Below are 12,737 nucleotides of genomic sequence, written 5' to 3' on the forward strand. Positions count from 1 at the left end.
TCATTCTCACATAGTTCCTTTTTGTAGATATTAAAGAGAAGTGGGTTCAGACTATGCTTCTTTTTATCTTGTAGAAGCAATTCCATTTACAGTGCTAACTGTTAATATTGTTTTATATATGCAAGCATTTATTCCATGTTACAGTAATGATCCGATCTGATTACATAGCTGCCCTGATAGTATAAAACATTTAAAAACTCCAGGATATAGTATATATGGTCTTCCATGGATAGAAAAATATATTCATGTTCTGAACTGAAAACATTTTTGCTCTTTAAATAAATGTCTCATATCTGCTTATGACTGTGAACCTGTTTGTATTTTGTATATTTTCATTTAATGTGTTTTTCAGCTAATTGGAAAATCATATATAACTATAGACAAAAAATAGTTATATGGCATCCTACAATAATTTACTATTAATTAATTTCATTAATTTTCCAGTATCCACATTATGCTTTTCAAGTCTGTAGGGGAAGTGGAACATAGCCTTGCACATACAGGGCACAAGGTAGAGAACCAGTCCTGGAAAGGATGTCAGTCCATCACACGACATGCATACACAGACCTACAGTGATACAGGTGCACACACATAGACACACATGCACACATGTGCTCCTGTACACATACATACACACAAACACATACATGCACACACTGTATGCACTGAATACCAATTTAGAGCCTCGTCAATTTACCTGTCAGCATATCTTTAGGACACGAGAGGAAAGAGCAAACTATCATAAACTAAGGTAGGACACATGAAAAGTGTGCAAATTTAGAACAAAAGGAAAAAATAAAAAACAAGAGCCATTTGCTTTGAGACCGCAGCACCATCAAACCACTCACATACTCTTTTTATCTCTACATAAAAAAAACTGTTAAAATGATTTTTAAAAAAAAACATGCAGTGTAGCAATAGCAATTTAACAGTCCATGTGTGATTATCAGGTCTTCAATTATAATTAGAAAAGTTCATCTGATTGTTAAATATATGAAACAAAAACCAGTCCAACTGTGTAATAGTGAAAACCAAATCCCAGCAGCCAGCAGAAACAAGTCTTGTAGAAAGAATTAAGTACTTGAAAATGCACAAAAGTTAAAAAATGCAATTTATTCTGACAGAAAATACGTAAGCGCTTTCACAGTTCTAAGAAGATCGCTTCATCAGACAGTTACATCGTTTCAAAGAAAGCCCTTTTGAATTCTACACAATACATCACATGACATTAAGAAATGTTTTTTATACAATACTAAATACTGTTTTAACATCATGAGTGATATGCTAAGGGACATATCCCTTTAAGGTGCAAGCACACTGAAGGTCATGTGATGTATTGTGTAGAATTCAAAAGGGCTTTGTTTGAAACAATGTAACTCTGATGAAGCAGTCTTCTTAGAACCGTGAAAGTGCTTACGTATTTTCTGTCAGAATAAATTGCATTTTTTAACTTTTGTGGATTTTCAGGTACTTAATTCTTTCTACAAGACTTGTTTCTGCTGGCTGCTGGGATTTGGTTTTCACTGTTACACAGTTGGATTGGTTTTTGTTTAATTTGTTTTCGCTTGGCTTGGGATTAGCATGACAGAGAAAAGTATGGACTTGGGTGTTAAGCCTTTAAACAGTCGCTTGGATGAGTTCCTGAATTTTAAATACAATCCGTTGTGTTCTGGTGAAATAATGCTAATGAATGGACAAGATGTGATGCCACCACCCAACATCAAGGTATGAGACATCAAGAGAGGTCTGGAAAATAATTTATATAAATTTAAACACTTACAATGTCAGAGATTCTATTTAGAGGCATGTTTGGAATGCCAGGTGATACCAAGAGGACTAAGGGTTCTGAACATGCCTTCCTATGGCAATATGTATCCTGAATTGCTTGCCCGTTGGCAGAGAATTAACTTGGACACAGGACGAGCGTACTTAAGATTGTTGATTGATTTTTTTCTCACCGATGGAAGTAGAACTTGGACATCAAATAGGTGAGCAGCAGCATGAGTTAGATACATGCATAAGAACTGCTGACACTGAAATATTTTTAAATGAAATTATTGAGAAGGTGGATAGTTATGAGAAGCGACTGTTGGATATAAAAAAGAAAAAATTAGTTTGTGATATTACCGGCTTCACAAACCAACATGTATTCGCATGGCCTAGGCCAAAATTGGCTAGTAGGCAACAGGGGCCACAGAGGGATGGTGTTAATAACAAGAATATGATGACCAATGAATATAGTGAATTGTCATCTGGATTGATACCAGCACCTGCCTTGAATCAAGGCTTGAAACTCACTAATGGTGAGGTAATCAATAAAGCAGGAAATAATCTAGACTCAGAGGTCACCGAGACATCATCAGGGGGCGTGATTTCACCGCCTCCACCTGTATCGGTGTATTCCACACCGTCATTTGGAATTAGAAACTGTAACCAATTCATCGGTGGTGGATCTACCTTTAGATCCAGATCCAGTGGTGCGTAGAAAAATCATAGTGGATCAGCACCAGCAGGATTTTCCAGGGCTTCCACTTCCATTTCGAATGGGAAGGAGGAATTCATTTGGTCAAGATGAATTGAAAGGCCAGAAGCGGAAAGATCCACCAACTGGCCAACACAATCGTTCCCTGATGAAAATGTGGGATTTGGAGTCCACGACTTAGTATGGAACATTTTTCAGTATAAGTTGACCAAGGATGAGTGTTCTGTACTATCCAAAGGCTTATCAATTATTCCTGCTGTGCGGGTTAAACAAGTGAGTTGTATGTTAAATTTACGGGGGTTTTTTGTGCAATTTAGCCCTACAGGGCCTTTTTAAGAACTCTGGCTTAACAGCTGATAATGTAACTGATGACATTTTGGTTTTTTGTAAACCTAGTGTTTATACACCGATTTTTCCATCAGCTTTTAATGTGCTTTTAGCGGTATGTGATAAACAATTCCAGCAATTTGTCAAAAAATCCAACAAGAGTGAACATGACAATTTAACTAGTGAGGAATGGAAAGCTATGGATCAACTGGCCATGAATCCCTCCATCACTATTCGACGGGCTGACAAGGGGGGTCCTATTGTTGTACTTGACTCTGAATATTACACTATTAAAATGGCAGCTATGCTCTCTGATACAAATGTTTATACAAAAGTTGATATTAGTACTGTTGATGTCATGAAACATGAAATTGATAATTGTCTCACTGAATGTTATAGGCTTGGCATAATAGATAAAAATCTTCTTGAGTATTTTACAATTGAGTCTCCAGTGGTACCCAGTATTAACGGGTTGCCAAAAATACACAAAAATCTCACCAGACCTGAGTTTAGACCTATTGTAGCAGGAGGAGGCTGGCTTACTGAGGCGATGTCCATCTTTTTGGATAAACAACTTAAAAAAGTGTTAACATTAAGTGAGGTCATCCTCAAAGACACAGAACATTTCTTGAGGGACTTATTTGTCACTTTCAATAACAGATTGGTAAATGATGTTGACTACTTGGTTACATTGGATGTAGTGTCATTATTTACCTGCATTCCAAATGAAACAGGTATTGCAATGGCCAAAAATGCTATGCAAAGAAGTGGCTTGTTTACCAATGTGCTTTGTGATCTTCTGTGCTTGCTACTTGAAATAGTGTTGGAGCATGACATCTTTTTGTTTCAAGGTGATTGCTATTGGCAGAATTCAGGTGTAGCTATGGGCACAAGTTGTGCCAATTCATATCCGAACCTGGTCATGTCTGAATGGAAACATTTGAATGTGATTGGTAAATGGAATGAAAATATCATCATATATCGACGTTTTGTCAATGACTTGTTTACTGCATGGAAGGATGACAAGAAAAGCCTTGAGGATGCTGTTTGTCATCTCAATAACAGCAGTACATTTTTGAAATTTTCCATGACATGTTCCCCACTAGAAATCAGTTATTTGGATGTACACATCAGCAAGGTTGAATGAAGTATTAGTACCAGCATGCACAGAAAGAAATGTTATAGACCATCTTACTTACATAGGGATAGTATGCATCCCAAACATAGTTTTGGTAACACAGTCACTGGACAAGCACTTAGAACATCAAGGTTGACAAGTGAAGATCATAACTTGGATAGAGGTATATATGAGCTTAAAGCTGAATTTATTTCTAGGGGCTATAAAGAAGTAGAACTAGAAGCAGCCTGTCGAAAGGTTCATAATGAAAGGGAGGGGAGGGGTAGACCCTATTTTTCAGAAAATATTTCCATAAACAAAAAACACGTGGATCAAAGAAGTATGTGTCCACCCATAGTGCTACCATATGCTAAAGGGGTGAATGATATGAGAAATGTTATCATCAACAATTGGCATATTTTGGAGACAGACACTAGGTTCTCAGAATTCTTGGAAAGAGGTCCAAGGTTTGTGTACAGCAATATGAGGAATTTAAAACAAAGATTGTGTCATCAGAGGGTAAAGGTTCCATCTATTTTGGGAACTAGCGGTACAACAAAGTGTAATCATTGTAATTTTTGTCAATTTATTGATGAGTCCAGATATTTTCGGCACCCTGAAACATGTCACCTATGGAGCATTAGGGCTAGTGCCAGTTGCTTTACCAGGAATGTTGTTTATTTGGCTCACTGTTGTAGGTGTTTTAAATTCTATGTAAGGAAAACTAATAGAAGTCTTAAAGAAAGGATTAGAGATCATATGTATTGCACTCGCAAAGGCTATGTATATAGTGCTTTGGCCAAACACACTTTACAGACAGATGAAAATCACACTTTTTTGCTTCAAGTCTTACATGTTATACATGATGATATGCATGGTGGTGATATAACAAACCGTACTGAGGTGGCTGAATTAGAGAGAATTTTAAGGTTGGGCGCCCATCAAGCTATGGGTCTCAATGATAATGTACCCCTTAAACCCATGCTGAAGGCACGGAGACTGAGGCACTAGGGGTGCACCAAATATATGTTTTTTTAAATATATGCTCTATATATTTTATCAATACCTGCTAAGTTGCGCAGCACTTTGATATACTTTACAGATGTATATTATGTATAGATGTTGCTTTATGAACATCACAGGTTGCTGCTAATATGTTAATTTGGAGGCAGTTGTTTATTTTGATTTAATTTTTTATTACATTGTATTTATTATTGTTAGCATTAATGTATTAATTTCATTATTTGAGTCATTTTTATAAGAGTGATGTGTCTATTAAGAAATGTTTTTTATACAATACTAAATACTGTTTTAATATCATGAGTGATATGCTAAGGGACATATCCCTTTAAGGTGCAAGCACACTGAAGGTCATGTGATGTATTATGTAGAATTCAAAAGGGTTTTGTTTGAAACAATGTAACTGTCTGATGAAGCGGTCTTCTTAGAACCGTGAAAGTGCTTACGTATTTTCTGTCAGAATAAATTGCATTTTTTAACTTTTGTGGATTTTCAAGTACTTAATTCTTTCTACAAGACTTGTTTCTGCTGGCTGCTTGGATTTGGTTTTGATTGTTAAATACATATACATCCAAACTAATGAAATGTTCCAAACTAATGAAATGTACTATAGGCCATGTTCTGCAATGAAAAGGATTTTGTTATAGTTGCAGGCATTTACAAAAGGATGCAAAATATTTTTATGATGTCTACTGATGTTACTCAGAGATGACAAAATGACAACAAAAGCTGGGAAGGGGGTATTTACAGCCATAAGATCACAACAGAGCCCTAAGCAAACGTGCATGTAAGTTAATCACATCCTTTTAAACACTTATTGGTTACAAATTGAGGTTTATTGTCAACACATTCCAAGTTTTGTCTCTGTCAGCTTTCTACAGAGCTCTGATGCTTTGATTTTTGTAGCCCTTATATCTGTTTTCAATATTTACTAGGAAAGTAACAACTTTTTTATGGAAAAAAACTAAAAGATGATTACAGCTTTTATGGTCATCATGGATCATCCATAATACACCACAGTAAAAAAGAACATTAGAAGTAGTGTCTGACTAAAAGACTAAAAATTAAAAAAAAAACTAACTAGAAAGGAACAGAAAACTTGCTACATAGCAAAAATTCCACCTATCCAAACTTTCAAGCAAGGTGTTCTGAGCTAGAATGGATGAACTCTTCATTAAAGCATAGTTACAATATTTAAAACATATGTACAAAAGAATGAAAAAATGATAGGAGCACAGAGCCACCTGTATCATGAATATGGAGATGAATTATATAATTATATTTAAAGGCACCGTGTCCATTCATTCTTGTCAACTTTTGACAAAAACAACAAGGTCTATAGAATAATGAAATACCTGATTTAAATCATTACAACTTTAAACTATACAGCTGTGGTCTTCAGAATGTGAGCATCCAAAGTATTGTTTTACAGTATCCCTATATTGAACCTCTGCCATGTCCTATAACATCAGGATAGAAGCTACCAAGATTTCTGTGGGGAATCTAAACAGAAAGCTATCAATGATAGTAAGGATCCAGACACTACAGAAGGACTGCCTCCAGCAACAGTAAAAAACACCTGGGTAGGAACTACATAAGGCTCTCTATGAGTGTCTGCAAAAAGAGAGCGTGTGTTGGGTGGGCTATAAAACTATCAGGATACTTGCAGATCTGCCGATGATGATGAACACTGCAGAGATCATTTGAAAATCAATAGGATTCTCAGTGGTGACATATCAGCCAAGAAAGGTGAAGACAGTCCAGGACTGCCGACAGGTTATAACCAGGAAAAAATATATTGTACCCCATAGCCTGAAGCCAAATGAAGGAGTAGCAGTCAAAGAACATACTGTAAGAGTGAGAGAAGCATACCAGAAATGTACTGCAATACTCCATCTTATGGCCCTAAAAGATTATCTAATTGACTTATAAAAGTGATTTGGATTACATATTTTGTGGCACTGTAATGTAATGTGTGGCCCCAAGAAAGAAAATAATAAATTGGTTAACAGTAGAAATACAGACTTGGGATTCATTAATGCCTACACTAAGTGTACAAACTATACACCATTCTGAATGAACAGACAACACAAGAATAACTCGCACCTCGTTCCTCCTAATTTTAGTTTTCCTACTGATTTTCTTGCAGCCTTAAATACCGAGGGGGATTTATAAAGGTTACCAGAAAGCATAGACTACACATAACACTTACTGTAATCTTTCTAAGTGACTACAAAGCACAAAAAATGTGGTAGGACTGTTCTTGAATTCAGATTATGTACACTTAGTGTACACTTGATGTAAGAGTTAATGAATGTAGCCATTGATGTCACTAAAAGCTTTATCCATGGCAGTTTATTTACAACCAAAGTACCATATCTGGGTCCAATAACTACTGAACTGTTTCTTTTCTACAGAATTTAAAACAGAAGAGTCAAACTGCCAAAAATGATTCCTATTAGAAAACTACACCTGGAAGAAGACAGACATAAACTGCTGTTCACAGGCAGTACGGCACCGGCTGCAGTGGAATTATCTGCAGAACAACACTAACAATATGAAGGGGAGGAAATTATGGTGAAATGGGACGGCTACTGCTCAAGCAACACTAGTACAGTATCAATAATCAATAAAATGATTGAGTATAACTGATGGGATAACTCCAGTTAGAATATGTTGCATTTTGCCTTAGAGGCTCTGCTACATGTTTATTTAGGTTCTGTTTTATATTCTTTTGGAAATTAAGCCTATAAATACTTCTTAACAGTTTCATGGAACTTTTCTCTTTACAGCCCATAATAAAAATAATAATAACTGTGTTACAATATCAATAGCATAACCTGTGGCTGATGGTATAAAACAGCAGCAAGACAGAATACAAAAATTCCTGTTAGAAATTATAATAGTTAATGCTTGTCTTTTGCCTTAATGACCCATATCACTTTACAGTTTCTGCAGCTGCATAGCAAATCCCATTTAAAACACTATAAAGCATTTATTTAACTGAAGCCTCACTTACTTACTGTGAGTACATCTGTATGTGTATGCGAGTACATCTGTATGTGTATGTGTAGCTCCCCCGCTCTCTAGATATACGTATGTATATGTATGTATGTATATGTACACACACACAAACATATATATATATATATACATATATATATAATGTGTGTGTGGGTTTACATGATATTGTCAGCTTTTCAGAAAGTCAAAAGTCATACGGCCAAGACCATATGTTCGAATTTTTGAAAAGTTGAAAACAAGAAAAATGGCAAAAATCTATAATTTTACAGGGTGGAAAGCCCCCCTTCACCCCCAACAATCCCTGCAAATTATATATTGCAACTCCGAGATCACACTACAGTAGGGAAAAGGGTAAATTCCCCAGTACCCACCATACCACAATCTCCATAAAAATGCTTTGACTTTTTGGAAAGTCAAAACATATGGTCTTAACCATATGACTTTCAACTTTCCAAAAAGTTGATGATCTCATATGTATATATATATATATATATATATATATATATATATATATAAATATATATATATATATATATATATATATATATATAAATATATATATATACATATATATATATATATACATATATATCTACAAACATATATATATATATATATACATACACACACACATACACACACATATATATATATATATATATATATATATATATATATATACATACACACACACACACACACACACACACATATATATATATGTGTGTGTGTGTGTGTGTGTGTGTGTGTGTGTGTGTGTGCATATATATATATATATATATATATATATATATATATAGATAGGTTTAGAGCAGCTGGTCGACTGACCAACTGCGTCATCATCTGTTTGGTCAGCACCATTTGGTTGACTCAAACAGATGGTTGACAGGTGTGTGAGATTGAAACCTCTGGGTAAGGGAATATTCCCTTCCCCAGGGACTGTACGAGATCAGATATTGTGTATAAAATTAGCAGGGGGTGTGGGTGGAAGTAGGCTTGCATAAGCAAAACACCAACAGGAGTAGCTATTTGACTGACCAGCTGATAGATACACATACACACACACACACACACACACACACACACACACACACACACACACACACACACACACACACACACACACACACATATATGTACAGTAACATATGAAATAAATGAAGCAGTCCAGGGCAGAGGCATATGTTAATTAGCCATGTAGTCTTCCCTGGAACTGTCTGTGGTAAGGCATTTACACAGCCAAGGGATTCATAGAATCATTCAGCTGCATAACATGGCACAGCTGCCTCTGGTTGCTCGAGGTAATGCATCCATTTTAAGGGATTTTAGAAGAGATTTAAGGGCTGGGAAGTTTAGTGGTAAGATAGTGTGGGGGAGGAGTTGAACATGAGTGCATGTGAGGGACTACATGTGGGAGTGTGTATGTGTGAATGTGTGTCTGCCTGGGCATTAGTGTAGGGGAGTTAGTGAGGGGAGTGGGGAGTAAGTTATGAGTTTGTTTGTGAGTGTGTGTGTGTGTGTGTGTGTGTGTGTGTGTGTGTGTGTGTGTGTGTGTGTGTGTGTGTGTGTGTCTGTGTGTATATATATTTATATATATATATGTTGGTGAATGGATGTGTTTATTTCTGAATCTGATCAGAGAGGGAGAGGGCTGTTTTATGTGTGTATGTTTATGTGTGTGTTATGAATATGTGTATGTGGGGGGAGTGAGTTGGGGTGACTGTCATACTTATACACACCCCTAGACTAATAAGCAGACCCTGCAACATTCAGTGGGGAGAGGCCAAGTAGCCACCAGGGATACCTCTTTAAACTCATGCTTGAGTAGCACATAAGCAGAGCCGGGATTAGTGAATAGAGGGAACCATTATCCAAAAAGGATACTTCTATAAACTCATGCCTTAGCAGCACTTAGAATGGGGGGCTACAAAGAGTACATCTTTAACTATGTGCCTTAATGGGATACAGGGTTGGGGGAGCACTATACTCCAGGGATTACTCTGCATAATGTGCCTAAAAGGCATTTAAATAACTTGTGGGGTTGGGGACGCACTAGGCATCAGAAATTCTCTATATGGTAGACACTACAGGAATGTATTAAAAAATATGTGATTTGGGGAACTACTAGACACCAGGTTTAAGTAGAGTGCCTTAAAAGGGCACTAAGAGAGATTCCAACCATGTAATGTCCCACCTCCCACAGAGGATATCAGCCCCCTGTATCACCACTAGACATCAAAGATCATCATCTTCTTTCGGCTGTTCCCATTAGGGGTCACCACAGCAGATCACCTGTTTCCATTTCTTCCTGTCCTCTGCATCTTGCTCTGTCACACCAACCACCTGCATGTCCTCTCTCACTACATCCATAAACTTTATCTTAGGCCTTCCTCTTTTCCTGTTACCTGGTAGCTTCATCCTTAGCATCTTTTTCCCAATATACTCAGCATCCCTCCTCAGCACATGTCCAAACCAACGTAATCGTGCCTCTCTGGCTTTGTCTCCAAACCTGCCAACCTGGGCTGACCCTCTAATATACTTATTCCTAATCCTGTCCACCCTCGTTACACCCAGTGCAAATCTTAACATCTTTAATTCTGTCACATCCAGCTCAAACTCCTGCCTTTTTGTCAATGCCACTGTCTCCAACCCATATAACATAGCTGGTCTCACTACCCTCTTGTAGACCTTCCCTTTCACTCTTACAGGTACTCGTCTGTCACAAATCACTCCTGACACTCTTCTCCACCCACTCCATCCTGCCTGTACTCTCTTCTTCATCTCTCTTCCACACTCACCGTTACTCTGAACTGTTGACCCCAAGTATTTAAACTCATCCACCTTCACCACCTCTACTCCTTGCATCCTCACCATTCCTCTATCCTCCCTCTCATTCACACACATATATTCTGTCTTAGTCCTGCTGACTTTCATTCCTCTTCTCTCTAAAGCATATCTCCATCTCTCCAGGGTCTCCTCCACCTGTTCCCTACTCTCACTACAGATCACAATGTCATCTGCAAGCATCATAGTCCACGGGGACTCCTGTCTGATCTCGTCTGTCAACCTGTCCATCACCATTGCAAATAAGAAAGGGCTCAGAGCTGATCCTTGATGTAACCCCACCTCCACCTTAAACGCATCCATCACTCCCACCGCAGACCTCACCACTGTCACACTACCCTCGTACATATCCTGTACCACTCTTACATACTTTTCTGACATTCCTGACTTCCTCATACAATACCACAACTCCTCTCTAGGCACCCTGTCATATGCTTTCTCTAAGTCTACAAAAACACAATGCAACTCCTTCCGACATTCTCTGTACTTCTCCATCAACACTCTCAGAGCAAAGATCGCATCTGTAGTGCTCTTTCCTGGCATGAAACCATACTGCTGATCACAAATCATCACATCCCTTCTTAACCTTGCTTCCACTACTCTTTCCCATAACGTCATGCTGTGACTGATCAATTTTATCCCTCTGTAGTTACTACAGCTCTGCACATCACCCTTATTATTAAAAATCGGTACTAAAACATTTTTCCTCCATTCCTCAGGCATCCTCTCACTTTCCAAGATTTCATTAAACAATCTGGTTAAAAACTCCACTGCCATTTCACATCAAAGATACCATTTTAAAAAGAAGTAAGTGGGGAAAAAACATCATGTACAAATAGATTTGAGCCCTGCACCTTTGGCACACAAATCCCTGCCTTATTCTGCTGATCTAAGTGATAAGGTAGTGCACTAGGGTTTTTTGACATATGTTGAGGATCGGGGGCATTATGCAATGCCTGCAACAGTTTGTCATTTACGAGGGAGATGGTCAGGGAACATTAAGCAAAACTCACTCTTGTAGCACAAGAAATCAGAACAAAAGGCAAACTTAATAACGAGGCAAAATCACGGATGTTTTTTAAGTATTCCTTACATATACAAATGAAGAAAGTTACCAGGATGGATAAATAAATACATACATAACAGCTTTTTCTCTGGCAATCACTTACTAAAGGATATGAAGTATAAAACTTGAATGTTTGGCATTTAGGGCTTACATAATCATCCATGAATTACCAGGGCAGTGAAAAATGAGACATTGTGGATGTTCTGACAACAGGGATCGGTATGGGGTATATGGTGTGTGTTTTACTGTGCGTTTTTGTGTGGGAGACTAAGGGGGGGGTGCTTTTGCTTATGTGATGCAGCTGCAACTGTTAACTATTGCAAGAAAGTGGTGATCTGCATTCGGGGAAGACAATGGCGAATCAGAGACATGCAAATTAGCTGATAAAGAGGTCTTTCCTCATTATGGTTAATGTGCTTCTGAATCAGGAATGGTGGTATAATGTAAACAGGGCCTTTTTACCACAGCTTTTAACATGAGTAGTGCGGTCCTTTATGAATCCCCAGGAAAGTGTTCACATAAATGTAAATACTATAAATGGTGTTCCATTTGTGTGTAAAGTAGGTACACAGAACCACGGCTGTAAATAAACAGTTTCCTTTAAGCATATAAGGTAAATAAAGGATTTTGTTTAAGAAAACCGATGTACTTAGTATAAAAGTAGATGCTTGAACAGATCACTGTTGTAGTATCCTAAGCTATATGCGATGTTCTGCCAAGGAATGGACCAGGCAGCCAGCTTCCAAAGTTTTACAGTGCCTTCCATGTGCCCTAGCCACTCTACAGCTCAAGAAGAAATCAGTGGTTATGGAGCCAAATCTTCAGAGTTTTCTTGATTTAAAAGAGGTAGGCTACA

The 12,737-nt window shown here is 37.6% G+C and overlaps 1 protein-coding gene across 5 annotated transcripts in view; it reads right to left on the minus strand.

The window, feature by feature from the left end:
• Positions 1-12,737, minus strand: part of ARHGEF10L (Rho guanine nucleotide exchange factor 10 like) — a 3,087,848-nt gene that overhangs the window by 1,838,093 nt on the left and 1,237,018 nt on the right. The window lies entirely within an intron of this gene.

This window comes from Protopterus annectens, chromosome 2.part0, assembly GCF_019279795.1.
Source record: "Protopterus annectens isolate FY-2018-M chromosome 2.part0, PAN1.0, whole genome shotgun sequence".
In the NCBI taxonomy this organism is placed as follows: domain Eukaryota; kingdom Metazoa; phylum Chordata; order Ceratodontiformes; family Protopteridae; genus Protopterus; species Protopterus annectens.